This window comes from Rhinoderma darwinii, chromosome 2, assembly GCF_050947455.1.
Source record: "Rhinoderma darwinii isolate aRhiDar2 chromosome 2, aRhiDar2.hap1, whole genome shotgun sequence".
NCBI lineage: Eukaryota > Metazoa > Chordata > Amphibia > Anura > Rhinodermatidae > Rhinoderma > Rhinoderma darwinii.
In genome coordinates, this window is record NC_134688.1 from 475,535,267 (window position 1) to 475,554,085 (window position 18,819).

Below are 18,819 nucleotides of genomic sequence, written 5' to 3' on the forward strand. Positions count from 1 at the left end.
CGGAATGTATGTCCAGGTCCTAAGCACAGGTTACAGATGACAGGTCCTGTACAATCGTCCTTCACATGCCCAAACTGACCACATAGTGAACACTTAATACGGGAACAGTTGAATGCCAGGTGTCTGCCCCCACATCTATGGCACAGTCGTGGTTGACCAGGGTAGTAACATACGCCTCTCTCCAAGCCCAGGTAGAAGGAGTGCGGCAGATGTCTGGTCACTCCATTCTCCTGAACCAGCTGGATCTTGACAGAATATCCTCCATTCCAGATCTCCTCCTCATCATAGATCTTTGTTGGCAGTGTCTTCACCTCACAATATCTGCTCAACCAGTGCTGCAAATCTGCCAGAGCCACCACCTCAGACTGGAACAGGACGGTGGCGGTGACTACCTGGGGTTTAGTCAGCTGGATGACATGTAGATGCTCCCACATCGCGTGCTCCTTTGTATCGTTATAAATACTCCAGAACAAGTCTAGACTATATTGCAGCTTGAAACTGATGTCATAATTCCTGCTGGAGGGAATGTGGATCAGAGCGAACACCTCAGAAGCTTTAAACTTCATAAACTCCTTCAACAAAACTTTCCCAATGTAGAGTCTGGAGGGGAGGTTTTCCTCTGGGCCTGAGTACCTGATTCTGACCGCTTTCCTCCTCTGAGGTGTGAGGTTAGTCGGTCTTGTGACGCTGGAGAACAGTCTCCTGTACTGAGGTCTGTCAGCAGGTGGGTCAGGACTGGACCTCTCCTCAGCTGATTGTACTGCAGATCCTCCTGTGTCTGCTCCTGATCGCTGTGTAACCTGCACTCCATTCACTGACACTGCGGACGGCTGAACCTCCAGAACAGGGTCTGCAATGTCCGCCTCAGCCTGTGCCGCTGGTTCATCAGATATCAGACTGTCAATCACCGCGCTGAGCGAGGTCTCACTTATAATATCAGGACATGAGGCACTTTCTTGCTCACTCCCAGGAGTGCCACTCGCATTCACTTCATCAGTACTGCACATAGAGTCTACTGCAGTTAACCCCTCGTCAGCTGGCACACATTTCTCTGCAGCTTTAGCAGCATTTGTGTTGGCTGATTGCACAGACCCCACACATGATGAGAGATGTGATCCTCCAGCCACTGCACACTCATATCTTCCAGGGTTTCCCTGCTCCACAATATTATACACAGTCTTATAGTCAGTGTCTTTTTTTGCAATGATATTTTTTCTCTTCACAGTTTGGGCTCTGGTCTCCCTTTTGTTCTCAATTGCCCAGTTCTTTATTTTGGGTACTGTGCATGATTCTTTCTGAAATCTCTCCTTCAATATCACGAGCTCACGTGTGCAAACATCCAGACACTCACATTTCATCAGCTTTGCCTTTGGATCAGTCTCTTGGTTAATTTCAGTTCTCAATTTGCGAACTTGCATTTCCATTTTAAAGATATTTTTCTTTGTAATTTTTGTGCACAATTCACCAACATCATGAGATTCAGTTGACTCACCAGCCACCATTTCCAGATCATCACCTCCACCATCTCCATGCTGCAGGCCAAACTCCAGACTCTGGGCTTTCCCAGGATCATCAGCCCAGGACCCCTCCCCTCCACCTGGGTCAGAAGCCATGCATAGTCCTAACCGGGAGCTCACAAGCACACGTCTATCCTCTCCTATGGACAAGAATAGAACTACTATAATACTGCCCCTATATACAATAACATAACTACTATAATAGTGCTCCTATATATAAGAATATAACTACTATAATACTGCCGCCTATATACAATAATATAACTACTATAATACTGGCCCCTATATACAAGAATATAACTACTATAATACTGCCCCCTATATACAAGAATATAACTACTATAATACTGGCCCCTATATACAAGAATATAACTACTATAATATTGCCCCTTTATAGAAGAATATAACTACTATAATATTGCCCCTATATATAAGAATATAACTACAATAATACTGCTCTTATATACAAGAATATAACTACTATAATACTGCCGCCTATATACAATAATATAACTACTATAATACTGGCCCCTATATACAAGAATATAACTACTATAATACTGCCCCCTATATACATGAATAAAACTACTATAATACTGCCGCCTATATACAAGAATATAACTACTATAATACTGCCCCTATATACAAGAATATAACTACTATAATACTGCACCTATATACAAGAATATAACTACTATAATACTGCCCCCTATATACATGAATATAACTACTATAATACTGCCACCTATATACAAGAATATAACTACTATAATACTTTTCCTATATACAAGAATATAACTACTATAATACTGTTCCTATATACAAGAATATAACTACTATAATACTGCTCCTATATACAAGAATATAACTACTATAATACTGCTCCTATATACAAGAATATAACTACTATAATACTGCCCCCTATATACATGAATATAACTACTATAATACTGCCCTCCTATATACAAGAATATAAATACTATAATACTGCCCCCCATATACAAGAATATAACTACTATAATACTGCTGCTATATACAAGAATATAACTACTATAATACTGCTCCTATATACAAGAATATAACTACTATAATACGGCTCCTATATACAAGAATATAACTACTATAATACTGCCCCTATATACAAGAATATAACTACTATAATACTGCCTCCTATATACATGAATATAACTACTATAATACTGCCACCTATATACAAGAATATAACTACTATCATACTTTAGTACTGTTTCTGTACAAGAAACTGGCTTAAAGTTTAGTGGAAATCTACGTGCATCTTACTCCAGCTACCTTTATATTAATAATGGCCTAATAAATGTTATTCTTTTTCAAATCAGATCTTTTTTTTAATTAAGCACATTTAGTATTTGTGTACATTACACATATAGAAAAAAAAAATAGCAACAAAGAAACCAGTACACTGAAGTACCACAATAAACCCCCCATAGCCACCTTCCTACCCAGTGCTCAGAACAAGAATAATACAATGTTTAATTTTCCCATACAGAAAAAAAGTGTAACAAAATAACTGTAGCAAGCATATTGATAAAAGTAAATTACTGTTAATACATCACTTTTTACATCCGGGTAAACGCATGTGGAAGGTCACAAAATAATATAGAGGCACACTCTTTTGAGATACAGCTGCTTTGTATCCTGTATACAGAGCAGCTGTATCGTGCGCTGAGACCTCAATCCGTCAGGCCAGCGGGACTGACGGGTTCAGTGACAGCGGGTCGCGTGTATCTCTGTCACGCAGGATCGAGCTGCTATCGATCACATCTAAGTTAATAACAATTACAGGTGGATCCTGCGTGACAGAGACACACACGACCCGCTGTCACTGAACCCGTCAGTCCCGCTGGCCTGACGGATTGAGGTCTCAGCGCACGATACAGCTGCTCTGTATACAGGATACAAAGCAGCTGTATCTCACGAAGCAAAAATAATTTTTAATGAAAAGTAATTAGAAACTTGCACAAAACACACTGATAGACATTTATATATATATTTTGTGTGATATATATATATATATATATATATATATATATACATATATATATATTTATATATATATATACATTTTGAAGGTGTATATAGCCTTTAATCAGAAATCTGACCATCCCTATCCCACTTATTGAGTTTCCTATAGAAGAGGGACATACCTTAGGGTGCTATAGCATCAATAACCGGATATGAAGTGCTAGTGTTAATAAATGTCCCCCTTAGAGTCCTATATTTTCACCTTAAACCCTTACGTATTTAGTGTGGTCATTATTTAGGTAGTTGCTTGGACGTGTGAAGGACGTCTGTTATAAGTGAAGACATTTCTTGGGTAGTTGGACCTGGTTTCAGCAGAGATAGGTGATAAGTTTTGAGTCCTGGTCATGATATTCCGGTGTTCCACTCCTTGGGTTCTCGGTGCCGATCCCGCTTCGCTTCTCATTATTTTCCTTATACACAATAATATTTTTTAAGCATTGGAGATTTTTTGTTCTCGGCTCACAGCATCTGTCTGCACAGTCATCAGGGAGACACTGGGGCTCAGCTTTAATATTTAAGTAGGTCAGCTCAGTATTTATCTTTTGTGCTGGGTAGGAAAAATATACATGAATCATGTCGGGCCAATTACAGCCTCTATGATGTTCAAAGATTGTGTCCTTCTTTTAATGCAGTTCTAGACTATGAATTACTACTCAGATCCTGCACTATGTCATTTCCCTATGGCTTTTCACTCTCTATTCTGCAAATGTGCTCATTTCTTAACACTACTTGTGGGTGTAATAGGTACAAGGCATGGAATAGTGGTAACTTCATGATACTATGGATATGTTTGTAGAAAGTATTAAACACATAAAGTCAGATAGTCATCTAATCTGGAACCTAATGATCTAGAATTTCTGGCAATTCACCGTTGGGCAAAAATAGCTCAAAAATGGGTATTGGCAAAGGCGGATTAAGTGGACCATAGGCCCTTGGGTGTTCCCGAAACTTGGGCCCCTCTTCTCCACCCCCGACCTGCTGCACCGTGGCTATAGTCAACCCCACCTTGTGTGAGCATTGATAAATGTGTGTTACAAATCCCCTTGTCAAAGGGCTGTGCCCCTACATACGGACAGTCTCCAACTATCGCTGGCAGCATCACACTGTGTAGGGACACATCCATCTGACAATGCTAATGGTAACACCCATTTGTCTAATAGTCCTGGACCACACAAATACTTTTTGTGTAATAGTGCCGCACACTGCCCCCTGTAGATAGTGACAGTGCCCCCTGTAGATAGTGACAGTGCCCCCTATAGATAGTGAAAGTGCCCCCTGTAGATAGTGACAGTGCCCCCTATAGATAGTGAAAGTGCCCTCTGTAGGTAGTACCAAAGTGCCCCTTCTAGATAGTGACAGTGCCCCCTCTAGATAGTGACAGTACTCTCTGTAGATAGTGCCAAAGTGCCCCTTGTAGATAGTGCCAAAGTGCCCCTTGTAGATAGTGCCAAAGTGCCCCTTGTAAATAGTGCCAAAGTGCCCCTTGTAGATAGTGCCATATACCCCTCTGAAGATAGTGCCACACTGCCCCTGTAGATAGTGCCACACAGCCCGTGAAGATAGCACCACAAACTCCCTGTAAATAGTGCTACACCCCCCCCTGTAGATATTGCCACACTCCCCCCGTAGACATTGCCACAAACACCCCTGTAGATAGTGCCACATCCCCTGTAGATAGTGTCACACCCCCTGTAGATAGTGTCACAGTACCCCCCTAGTTAGTGTCAACCTGCCCCCTGTACAAAGTGCCACACCCACCTGTCCCTGTTCCTGTGCTGTTGTCTCCTCCAGCGATGCAGACTTGGTCCCCTCTGACCCGGCTTCATCCAGCGGAGCGACACAGGCGGTGCTATGACGTCATCGCGCTGCCTGAATCATAGAAAATCGCTGAATGGCGGGGATGGTTCCCTTGCCTCGCCAGCATTGTCAATTGTATCCGAGTCCAAATGACTCAGAAACAATTGAGTACTATTGTGGTTTTATTATTTGGGCAGCCATTGACCACTCGGGAGCCTTAGGGCCCTGGGCGGCCGCCCTAATCAGCCCTATGAGTATCTGCTATTGGTTATTGGTAAATTCCCTGAAGGTACAGTATAGATTAGTGATAGACAGGTATCACTGGTGAGGCGCCTGCCATTTTTTGATTAGGCGCAGTTGGGAGGCAGATTGGCCATTGATTATACACTGCAATGGGGTGGCAATAATCTCTGGTTTGTTAACATAATTGACTCCTGGTGTGCTTATATTAATTGTATACTGCCGTCAAAAGACAAATTAAAAGCAAACCGAGAAATACTTTACATTTTGGCATGAACTTCTTTCAATGGTGAAGCCAAGGTATCACCAAGTGTTGGCTGGTGGGGCCCAGAAGAAGTTCGAGAAGTCCTTGTATAGACAAATTGTAAAGCCTCAAGTGACAAATGGGTTCTCCTGAAAACTTGAACCCTTCCATGTGATCCACTCTGAGGTGGTGGTGGGACAAAGGGTAGGCGTCGTAGGCCGCCGCCTAGGTTGCTATTATGAGTGGGGGGGGGCATAATTTATGGATTTACAAAGAAACCTTTAGATAAATGAGGAATGAAGCCAGGAGAGGAGCAGAACCCTCATACAAGTTGAGATTGAGCCTGCATAGTGGGTGGAGGGAAATGTGAAGTATGTAACGTAAATAAGGACTCTAGGGACTGGTGGGAAGAGGGTGACAAAAAGTAAATAAATGAATGATTGTCCAACCAATAGTTGTAATGCTGAACTTTATGGACACAGGTGGGTGTTTGGGCGAGGAGGGAGTCGCACTCCGAATTCCCTGCTGTGGGCACCAAGAGGAGGAGCAAACTGACCATTCAACCATTAGGACTGTGCCGGGGGGTCCATTGGCAGAGGAGATACACAGCTCTTTGGTCAGACAGATCACACCTAAGGCCTCTTGCACACGACCGTTGTGTCACTCGGGCCATTTTTTGACGGCATCCGAGTGGCACCCGATAGTCTTCACGAACCCATTCACTTTGACGGGTGAATCGAGTTCGTGAAAAATGTTCCGAGACTCCGATCCGAGGAAAGATAGAACATGCCCTATCCTTCCTCGGATAACTGACTGGACTCGGCCGGCACACTCCCCCAATGTAATTTATTACCCAAAACCAAGTGTATCATGGTTATAGTGGTGGTAAAGGGTTCATGACGTTTAATGCCCGGAGGTCAAGATCTCTCCCAGTTTACCCCTGTTATTTAGAGCATCAATCTTTATTTTTGGTACCTGAAGAAAGAGCAGAAAGGACACGGATAAGTATTTTCTGATTTGTTTACGGTCATTAGACTTGAGGTCTGATGAATCCTACTACATGGACCAAACATGGGGACAGCTACCAGTGGTTCAAAAATGTTGCTAAGCCTTCACCTGGTCCTAAGTACTGTAAGTCAGATCACTGGCATGTTTTTTATTATACATCCATCATGTAGACTTCTCATGGTTATACATTTGGAAACCTTGTAGAGCTTCATCTCTGGTCTGCCATGACCTTGTATGACCAGTCCTGGCTCATCGGGACCATGTTCGCCTTTATTTGCAGGCACAAACTTTCTTAGGTATGTAAAATGGTAAAGTACTTTTCTTGAAACATGAGTAGTGCTGCTGGTCGGATAATGGTCCTGGGAAATTAGGAGTCAGAAAAGAAAAAGATTAGAAAATATATTTCAGACCAAGTACCGCACAAAAACGAAAAGCAAGGGAAGGTTTCCTGAGTAACAAGTGGAAAAAGAAGTGTAACTTGGGACCTTTGAGCCCCAGTAAAAAAAACCTGGCCACAACCATTAGTGTAGTTTAATGTTTTAGAGACGCTATGGCCCCCCCAGGCACTAGGGTTCAGGTTCGACTTCAGCTTGTATGCCCCCTTTGGTTATTTCCTTGGGGGGGGGGGACGACCGTTAAAGTGTCTCTCTGGTAAAATCAGTTAGCAATTTGTTAAGTGTGTGTTCTCTGTGTTGGACACTTTCTCATATATACACACACACACACACACACACACACACACACCTAACAGTTATAGTCAGTCCCGACATAACATACACCCTCCAAATAAATCCCATTCACAGAGCCCCAATATCAGTGCCATTAATTTGCCCATTAAAAGTGTTATTCACATGCCCCCTTAATAGTTCCAGAGACACGATCCCCTCCTCCACTATAATTACTGTTAGGTGTATGTCTGTGAGTGTATAGGCAAGTGTCTGACTGAAGGAATCCTTGACAAAATCCTAGACAAGGGAATAACTATATGGAGCGGAAAGGTTGCAGGGGCAAATTGCTGTCACTATAAGGTTCAGTTCACACGTTGCGTAAATTTGGTGGATTTACTGCAACAGAATTTGTTGCGGATAATCCGCAGCAAATACAGTAGCAGCAGAGTGGATGAGATAAAACAAATCCCATCCCCACGCTGCGTAAATACTGAGCGGAAAAAACGCTCAGAAATGTACCTGGGAGGTCAATCCCGCAGCAAATAGAAGTTGTTCCGTTTTTTTGCGGCGGCTACACAGCAATTCCGCCACAAAAATACGCTTCAAACTCTGCAAAAAATGCAAAAAAAGTCTTATACTTACCCAGAAGTCTGTGTTCCACCATCCAGTGCGGAATCCTGGGATGACGCTTCATCCGATGTGACAGCCACTGCAGTCAATCACAGGCTGCTGCGGTCTCCTCTGATGAAACGTCATCCCAGGAGGCCGGCGTGTTGACAGGCCGGCTAAGTGCTGCAGTTTCCGCAGCGGACATTACGGGTGAAAAACTGCACCACAGTTTGGTGCATTTTGTTCACCCGGAATTCCTTACGGCACACAAGGTGGATACGCTGCGTGCTTTTATACAGCGCATCCGCCCCGTGTGAACCTTTTAGCCAGTGCCTACATAATATACACCCCTTAAGGTGCCATTTACATGTCCCCTTAATAGTTTGTGAGCCTATAATAGTAACAGTCATTTGCCCCTGCACCCTCTGGACCCCCTCTAGTTATTCCCTTGGTGGATAAAGCTTTAAGGTGTCTAAGTGAGGGTTCTTTGGGTTGGACACTTTCCCATACAATCACACCTACATATACACCTAACAGTCAAAGTCATTGCCCACGTAACATACACCCCAAAAATAGTTCCATCCATAGAGCCCCAATAACAGTGCAATCCTTTTGCCCATTAAAGAACCATTACGGACCCCTATTACAGTGACGTGACCCCTCTTACCCCAACCATTTGCCCAATGAGAGAGCCTGCTACATTCTCTTAAAATTCCCTGAGGACAGAGATGTTCCTCTAAGTCCTACAGTGCTGTGGTAAATGTGTAAGTATTAGGATACCCGTTGGGTCATGTAGGCACCCATTGCTTTACAGGCAGCAGGGACAAGCACTGGTTCCTGCTGACTGCTATCACCGGGTCACCTATGTTTCAATGACAGTAGTCAAGGGTGCTTGTGCCCCCTGATGCCTTTTTGGGGACCCACCGTGGCATATGGGGTACAGAGTCCATATGTCAAAGTCTGTACTTCTTCCCAACCTTTGACTACACTACTGGTTCCATTGGTGACAGGTTGGCTCGAAGAGCTCAACATATCCCCCCCTCCCAAAAAAAAAAAGACAGCTCCTTACATATTAAAGCATGGATGAAGCTAATAGTCGATTTTCCGCCAATAGATCCTAAAAGTAAAAAAAAAAAATAATGATATTAGAATACAAGTCAATTCCTGTCTCAGGTCAGAACCAGCGTTATCCTCCAAGGAAATATATCGCAGGCAAATAAAATAATTTACTCTCCGGAGGCTTCATTTACTTTAATGTCTCCACCAAATGTGAGAGGAATATGCAAATCACCACCAGCCGCTAATGCGAAGATAAAATCGCTCTTTTCTTATTCTCCACTGAAACCACTTTAGGGTGCAGAGCGCTGACCAGCTCCCGCCATCACATGACAGGGGTCTCAATTAAAGACCAGGACTAAGGCAGACTTATTATTAATTAGTGAACTGGAGCGAAATTATAAAAGAAAATGTAAGCAAGAAATGTGACACATTATACTCCAATCTAAAGACGGGTCACAAAATATCATGAAGCAGCAACGTCCGGCTTTGTCTGCGGAATAATGGACCAAGCTATTAAAAACGGATCTCGAAAGAAAATGTGTCTGTGAGATAATGGCGGAAGACGGTGAGGACCACGAGACATTCATAAGGAACTGATAATAAACACGTGAGGAAAAAATGAAATAAAGAAATGATTAAAGTTCATCTGGAATAGAGAGCAAAGTGTGAACTGAGATGTCATTATTCATAGGGGGCAGTATTATAGTAGTTATATTCTTGTATATAGGAGCAGTATTATAGTAGTTATATTCTTGTATGTAGGGGCAGTATTATAGTAGTTATATTCTTGTATGTAGGGGCAGTATTATAGTAGTTATATTCTTGTATATAGGAGCAGTATTATAGTAGTTATATTCTTGTATGTAGGGGCAGTATTATAGTAGTTATATTCTTGTATATAGGGGGCAGTGTTATAGTAGTTATATTCTTGTATATAGGGGGCAGTATTATAGTAGTTATATTCTTGCATATAGGAGCAGTATTATAGTAGTTATATTCTTGTATATAGGGCAGTATTATAGTAGTTATATTCTTGTACATAGGGAGCAGTATTATAGTAGTTATATTCTTGTATATAGGGGGCAGTATTATAGTAGTTATATTCTTGTATATAGGAGTAGTATTATAGTAGTTATATTCTTGTATATAGGGGCAGTATTATAGTAGTTATATTCTTGTATATAGGAGCAGTATTATAGTAGTTATATTCTTGTATATAGGAGCAGTATTATAGTAGATATATTCTTGTATATAGAGGCAGTATTATAGTAGTTATATTCTTGTATATAGGGGGCAGTATTATAGTAGTTATATTCTTGTATATAGGGGCAGTATTATAGTAGTTATATTCTTGTATATAGGAGGCAGTATTATAGTAGTTATATTCTTGTATATAGGGGCAGTATTATAGTAGTTATATTCTTGTATATAGGGGGCAGTATTATAGTAGTTATATTCTTGTATATAGGGGCAGTATTATAGTAGTTATATTCTTGTATATAGGAGGCAGTATTATAGTAGTTATATTCTTGTATATAGGGGCAGTATTATAGTAGTTATATTCTTGCATATAGGATCAGTATTATAGTAGTTATATTCTTGTATATAGGGGCAGTATTATAGTAGTTATATTCTTGTATATAGGGAGCAGTATTATAGTAGTTATATTCTTGTATATGGGAGCAGTATTATAGTATTTATATTCTTGTATATAGGGGTAGTATTATAGTAGTTATATTCTTGTATATAGCGCAGTATTATAGTAGTTATATTCTTGTATATAGGGGCAGTATTATAGTAGTTATAGTCTTGTATATAGGGGCAGTATTATAGTAGTTATATTCTTGCATATAGGATCAGTATTATAGTAGTTATATTCTTGTATATAGGGGCAGTATTATAGTAGTTATATTCTTGTATATAGGGGCAGTGTTATAGTAGTTATATTCTTGTATATAGGGAGCAGTATTATAGTAGTTATATTCTTGTATATGGGGGCAGTATTATAGTAGTTATAGTCTTGTATATAGGGGCAGTATGATAGTAGTTATATTCTTGTATATAGGGGCAGTATTAGAGTAGTTATATTCTTGTATATAGGGGCAGTAGTATATTAGTTATATTCTTGTATATAGGAGCAGTATTATAGTAGTTATATTCTTGTATATAGGGGCAGTATTATAGTAGTTATATTCTTGTATATAGGGGCAGTATTATAGTAGCTATAATCTTGTATATAGGGGGCAGTATTATAGTTGTTATATTCTTGTATATAGAGGCAGTATTATAGTAGTTATATTCTTGTATATAGGGGCAGTATTATAGTAGTTATATTCTTGTACATAGGGGCAGTATTATAGTAGTTATATTCTTGTATATAGGCACAGTATTATAGTAGTTATATTCTTGTATATAGGGGCAGTATTATAGTAGTTATATTCTTGTATATAGGAGGCAGTATTAGGGCAAAGCCACACGTGGCGGAATTGCTCTTGAATTCCGCTGCGGACACTCCGCAGCGTTAATCCGCAGCGGAGCCGTTTCTCCATTGACTTCCACTTCTATTTAGTAGGGTTCGTTTAGATGAAGCGGAAAATTCCGCTGCGGAGCATAGGCTGCGGTGCGGAATTTGGTGTCCGCAGCATACAATGGATGTTGCGGACCAGTGGCGGACTGGTTGCGGACTCATGGCGGAATTTCTCCATTGACTTCAATGGAGATTCTAAATTCCGCAATGAAGTCCACAGATGTCATGCACATGTTATGTGTGCTGCGGATGCGTCTTTCTTTTTTGACATGACATTTCTTCATTCTGGCTGGACCTATGTATTTCTAGGTCTACAGCCAGACTGAGGAAGTCAATGGGGCTCCCGTAATTACGGGAGCGTTGCTAGGAGACGTCAGTAAATAGTCACTGTCCAGGGTGCTGAAAGAGTTAAGTGATCGGCAGTAACTGTTTCTGCACCCTGGACAGTGACTACCGATCCCAATATACAGCAACCTCTAAAAAAAATAGAAGTTCATACTTACCGAGAACTCCCTGCTTCTGTCTCCAGTCCGGCTTCCCAGGATGACGTTTCAGTCTAATTGATGGCTGCAGCCAATCACAGGCTGCAGCGGTCACATGGACTGCCGCGTCATCCAGGGAGGTCGGGCTGGATGCCGAAAGAGGGACGCGTCACCATGACAACGGCCGGTAAGTATGAAATTCTTTTACTTTCACTAGGGAAAGTGCTGTCCCTTCTCTCTATCCTGCACTGATAGAGAGAAGGGAAGCACTTTTACTGCAGTCCGCAGCAGCTAGTCCGCATCAATTTACTGCACATTTTGGGCAGATCCGCCGCAGAATCTGCAACGCAGATTCTGTGCGGCATTGATGCGGACAGTTGCAGAGGAAATCCGCCACGTGTGGGCATGCCCTTATAGTAGTTATATTCTTGTATATAGGAGCAGTATTATAGTAGTTATATTCCTGTATATAGGAGCAGTATTATAGTAGTTATATTCATGTATATAGGGGCAGTAGTATAGTAGTTATATTCTTGTATATAGGGGCAGTATTATAGTAGTTATATTCTTGTATATAGGGGCAGTATTATAGTAGTTATATTCTTGTATATAGGGGGCAGTATTATAGTAGTTATATTCTTGTATATAGGGGCAATATTATAGTAGTTATATTCTTGTATATAGGCGCAGTATTATAGTAGTTATATTCTTGTATATAAGGGGAAGTATTATAGTAGTTATATTCTTGTATATATGGGCAGTATTATAGTAGTTATATTCTTGTATATAGGGGCTATATTAGTTATATTCTTGTATATAGGGACAGTATTATAGTAGTTATATTCTTGTACATAGGGGGCAGTATTATAGTAGTTATATTTTTGTATATAGGGGCAGTATTATAGTAGTTATATTCTTGTATATAGGGGCAGTATTATAGTAGTTATATTCTTGTATATAGAGGGCAGTATTATAGTAGTTATATTCTTGTATATAGGGACAGTATTATAGTAGTTATATTCTTGTATATTGGGGCAGTATTATAGTAGTTATATTCTTGTATATAGGAGCAGTATTATAGTAGTTATATTCTTGTATATAGGGGCAGTATTATATTAGTTATATTCTTGTATATAGAGGCAGTATTATAGTAGTTATATTCTTGTATATAGGAGCAATATTATAGTAGATATATTCTTGTATATAGGAGGCAGTATTATAGTAGTTATATTCTTGTATATAGGGACAGTATTATAGTAGTTATATTCTTGTATATTGGGGCAGTATTATAGTAGTTATATTCTTGTATATAGGAGCAGTATTATAGTAGTTATATTCTTGTATATAGGGGCAGTATTATAGTAGTTATATTCTTGTATATAGGGGCTATATTAGTTATATTCTTGTATATAGGGGCAGTATTATAGTAGTTATATTCTTGTACATAGTGGCAGTATTATATTAGTTATATTCTTGTATATTGGGAGCAGTATTATAGTAGTTATATTCTTGTATATAGGGGCAGTATTATAGTTGTTATAGTCTTGTATATAGGAGCAGTAAGATAGTAGTTATATTCTTGTACATAGGGGGCAGTATTATAGTAGTTATATTCTTGTATATAGGGACAGTATTATAGTAGTTATATTCTTGTATATTGGGGCAGTATTATAGTAGTTATATTCTTGTATATAGGAGCAGTATTATAGTAGTTATATTCTTGTATATAGGGGCAGTATTATAGTAGTTATATTCTTGTATATAGGGGCTATATTAGTTATATTCTTGTATATAGGGACAGTATTATAGTAGTTATATTCTTGTACATAGGGGGCAGTATTATAGTAGTTATATTCTTGTATATAGGGGCAGTATTATAGTAGTTATATTCTTGTATATAGGGGCAGTATTATAGTAGTTATATTCTTGTATATAGAGGGCAGTATTATAGTAGTTATATTCTTGTATATAGGGACAGTATTATAGTGGTTATATTCTTGTATATTGGGGCAGTATTATAGTAGTTATATTCTTGTATATAGGGGCAGTATTATATTAGTTATATTCTTGTATATAGAGGCAGTATTATAGTAGTTATATTCTTGTATATAGGAGCAATATTATAGTAGATATATTCTTGTATATAGGAGGCAGTATTATAGTAGTTATATTCTTGTATATAGGGACAGTATTATAGTAGTTATATTCTTGTATATTGGGGCAGTATTATAGTAGTTATATTCTTGTATATAGGAGCAGTATTATAGTAGTTATATTCTTGTATATAGGGGCAGTATTATAGTAGTTATATTCTTGTATATAGGGGCTATATTAGTTATATTCTTGTATATAGGGGCAGTATTATAGTAGTTATATTCTTGTACATAGTGGCAGTATTATATTAGTTATATTCTTGTATATTGGGAGCAGTATTATAGTAGTTATATTCTTGTATATAGGGGCAGTATTATAGTTGTTATAGTCTTGTATATAGGAGCAGTAAGATAGTAGTTATATTCTTGTACATAGGGGGCAGTATTATAGTAGTTATATTCTTGTATATAGAAGCAGTATTATATTAGTTATATTCTTGTATATAGGAGCAGTAAGATAGTAGTTATATTCTTGTATATAGGGGCAGTACTATAGTAGTTATATTCTTGTATATAGGGGTCAGTATTATAGTAGTTATCTTCTTGTATATAGGGGCAGTATTATAGTAGTTATATTCTTGTATATAGGGGGCAGTATTATAGTAGTTATATTCTTGTATATAGGGGGCAGTATTATAGTAGTTATATTCTTGTATATAGGGTCAGTATTATAGTAGTTATATTCTTGTATATAGGGGGCAGTATTATAGTAGTTATATTCTTGTATATAGGAGGCAGTATTATAGTAGTTATATTCTTGTATATAGGGAGCAGTATTATAGTAGTTATATTCTTGTATATAGGAGCAGTATTATAGTAGTTATATTCTTGTATATAGGGGGCAGTATTATAGTAGTTATATTCTTGTATATAAGGGGCAGTGTCATAGAAGTTATATTCTTTTCCATAGGGGGAATTATTATAATTAGGAGTACCAGGTCTGAGTAAACCATTTAGTAGGGGTAGACACAGATTATATAAGTTTTATTTTCCGACTCTAGAGACATCTGTGCTTGACTGTTGTGAAAAATGTCCTCATGTTACTTTGAGTTGAATTCCAGTGTTATATGTTAATTGTTAATTGCTCTTTAATATTCTCTGACAGTTTTGCCCTATTAACTGCCCATACAGAAATAAAGATATGTTGACTAGAGAAGTAGATGAACATGTCCCTTGAGACTGAAACGAGAGCAGAAGGGTTATTGGTGGTACAGAAATCAGTCACCAGTGGGAACATGAAGGGGACATATATTCTTTTCTCCTTTTTGGACAGACAAAACTTTTTATGTCCTCTGAGCAGTAATTTCCCAGGAGAGCAGCTACAGAGCTTTCTCCCGCAGGGCTGAGCAGTCACCAGTAAAACTCAAGGAGCCAATTAAAGACGGGTCAGCAAGACGGGTCTATTCACATTACACAGATATTTCTGACTTTTCAAACAAAAAATGAACTTAAAAATCAATAAAGTTTCAAAATGGTAGAAAACTATTTTTAGATTAATTTAGCAACAAAAGAATCCAATATGGCCAACTTTCTTCAGATTTACTTTATTTTAGTGCCAATGTCTATAAAATTATGACTTGGGGGAATTTTTTATTGTTTAAAGTATGGTAATAAACATTAAATTAGGATAATTTTTGCTGTACATTTAGATCATTTTGTAGCATCTATCATCTATCTATCTATCTATCTATCTATCTATCTATCTATCTATCTATCTATCTATCTATCTATCTATCTATCTATCTATCTATCTATCTCATATCTATCTATCTCATATCTATCTATCATCTATCTATCTATCTATCTATCTATCTATCTATCTATCTATCTATCTATCTATCTATCTATCTATCTATCTATCTATCTATCTATCTATCTATCTATCTATCTATCTCATATCTATCTATCTATCTATCTATCTATCTATCTATCTATCTCATATCTATCTATCTATCTATCTATCTATCTATCTATCTATCTATCTATCTATCTATCTATCTATCTATCTATCTATCTCATATCTATCTATCTATCTATCTATCTATCTATCTATCTATCTATCTATCTATCTATCTATCTATCTATCTATCTATCTATCTATCTATCTATCTATCTATCATCTATCTATCTATCTCATATCTATCTATCTATCTATCTATCTATCTATCTATCTATCTATCTATCTATCTATCTATCTATCTATCTATCTCATATCTATCTATCTATCTATCTATCTATCTATCTATCTATCTATCTATCTATCTATCTATCTATCTATCTATCTATCTATCTATCTATCTATCTATCTATCTCATATCCTATCTATCTATCTATCTATCTATCTATCTATCTATCTATCTATCTATCTATCTATCTATCTATCTATCTATCTATCTATCTATCTATCTATCTATCTATCTATCTGTCTATCTATCTATCTATCTATCTATCTATCTATCTATCTATCTATCTATCTATCTATCTATCTATCTATCTATCTATCTATCTATCTATCTCCTATCTATCTCATATCTATCTCATATCTATCTATCTATCTATCTATCTATCTATCTATCTATCTATCTATCTATCTATCTATCTATCTATCTATCTATCTATCTATCTATCTATCTATCTATCTATCTATCTATCTATCTCATATCTATCTATCTATCTATCTATCTATCTATCTATCTATCTATCTATCTATCTATCTATCTATCTATCTATCTATCTATCTATCTATCTATCTCATATCTATCTATCTATATATCTCATATCTGTCTGTCTGTCTGTCTGTCTGTCTGTCTATCTATCTATTAATATCTTTATCTATCTGTGAAATACCAGTCTTAGTTAATTTGCCTCAAAAAATGACACCTCCTACAAAAAATAAAAACTCAAATGTGGTACACTTTAGACTTCTGCCTTTAATTTCTAAGACAGGAAGTAGCTAACATTTACCATTGATAGCAATATAAACTCTCATGGGTCACTCTGTCACCTGGAGTCTCATCCTCATCCCCCTCTTAGGTCTCCCTGGCAGTAAATCATAGTAAGAGAACCCTCCCATCACTTTTACTACGCAGAGTCATCCATGACTGAATCTATATCTGTAGTTTAGTGAAACATGACTTATCGGTGACCACTTGTTTATTTTGTCCATCAGTGATTTGTCAGACAGACTGCAGCCTTTATACTCATTTATATCTCATAAGGATACCCTGTATTCTTTTATTTTTTTTAAAGCGAGCTAAAAAACAAGGAGTGCTGGGAAGTGAAGTATAATGGTAATGGGTGAGGAGGAAGTAGCCAACTTCTCCTCCTACATGCTTTTTTTAAGAACTCTAATTATTTGCAGCCTGGGACTTGCTACATCATTAGAAGGGTAATATATGGGATTTATAACTAATGTAGCAGATTTATAATCCATCCTAAGACCCCACAGACCCTGAACTGTTTTGTAATGTGTCCCAATCTAGTAGATATGTCAGAACATCACTCAGCAAGAGGCTGAAGTTGTATGCAAAATGCATTGTCTTATCCTAATAACCATAAAGCCATAATATATGGGGACACTGTATCTTCTCATGTATCCTCACCTCCTGCTGTACAGATACCATATAGAAACTTATTTTTAAGTTTAAGAAGATGGCAAGTTTTCTCGGTAATCACAAAGTTTTTAGGCAGGAGGCGGGGGATGACTGCTGCTGCACTGTTGTACTCGGCTTCTCTTTGAAATGTCTTGAGGTTTCTTCATTCTGATGTGTAACTTTTTTCAAAGCGTAGGTGTCATTGTATCGTCTTTACCATTTTTACCTCCTGAGACACACACATAAAAAAAAAAAGCCGCTGGAAGAATGGGGATTGTGGAAGGAACAAGGGGGAGATGGGACAATCCCTGCTGAGCTGACTAACATAGCCACATACCTTATATATAGAACACAATGTGGGATGCCCGCGGTCGCAGACCGCCGGCATTCCCCTCTTACCAGCAGCCACGAACGCAGGACTCTGAATATCCGCCGGCATCTCCTTCCCTAGGGACGCTGGCATGCTCTGCTTTCTTTTCTGGCCTGTGCCCGTAGGGTGCGCTCGCTCGTCCCCGTTCTTAAAGGGCTAGCGCGCACCAGGAATATTTCTCCCAACTTATCCCAGCGCACCCTGGACTTTTTAAGGAACTCTACCAACGTCTTCAGTGCCTGAGCAATGTTGTTGCTAACCTTGGGTTGGTCTGAAAAGTTTCCATAGCCTATTCCTGTATCCAGTGTCCGTGGCAAATTCAATATCCGTGTCCGGTGTCCGTGTCAAGTCCAGTGTCCGTGACAACTTCAGTATCCATGTCCAGTGTCCATGACTAGTCCGATAATCCAGCACAAGCCAGTTTCCGATAATCCAACACAAGCCAGTTTCCGATAATCCAGCACAAACCAGCTTCCGATAATCCAGCACAA

At 38.5% G+C, this 18,819-nt stretch overlaps 1 long non-coding RNA gene across 2 annotated transcripts; it reads right to left on the reverse strand.

Annotated features, from left to right (window-relative positions):
* Positions 1-6,838: 6,838 nt before the first annotated feature.
* LOC142741664 (uncharacterized) lies at positions 6,839-18,432 on the reverse strand. 2 transcript variants are annotated; one of them, XR_012881230.1, is made up of 3 exons: positions 18,358-18,432; positions 9,214-9,261; positions 6,839-7,226 (listed from the first exon to the last, which is right to left on the reverse strand). It is a non-coding gene; the product is annotated as an uncharacterized LOC142741664 (long non-coding RNA). The 2 variants fall into 2 exon arrangements; XR_012881229.1 differs by having other exon boundaries at positions 18,296-18,405.
* Positions 18,433-18,819: the final 387 nt, after the last annotated feature.